The sequence below is a fragment of the Antrostomus carolinensis genome, unplaced genomic scaffold (assembly GCF_000700745.2).
Source record: "Antrostomus carolinensis isolate BGI_N321 unplaced genomic scaffold, ASM70074v2 scaffold39528, whole genome shotgun sequence".
Classification (NCBI taxonomy): Eukaryota; Metazoa; Chordata; class Aves; order Caprimulgiformes; family Caprimulgidae; genus Antrostomus; species Antrostomus carolinensis.
Window position 1 is genome coordinate 12,542 of NW_010333001.1, and position 260 is coordinate 12,801.

Sequence of the window (260 nt, forward strand, 5' to 3'; positions counted from 1 at the left end):
GGAACCTCCTGCCAGGGCAAAGTGAGCCCCCAGCCCCACCCTGAGCAGGGGGTGACACGGAGCAGGACATGCCCAGCACAGCTTCTATCCCATTGTCCCCCCCAGGACAGAGCTGTACCCATTGTCCCTTCACCCACAGATTAATTGTATTTTAATTATTGCACCTGGGAATCAGGGAAGAAACAGTCAAATTGATGTTTTGGGGCTGCTGCACCCATGGGGCATGAGAAAAGAGGTGGGAGGGCTCAGGGTGGAGGTGG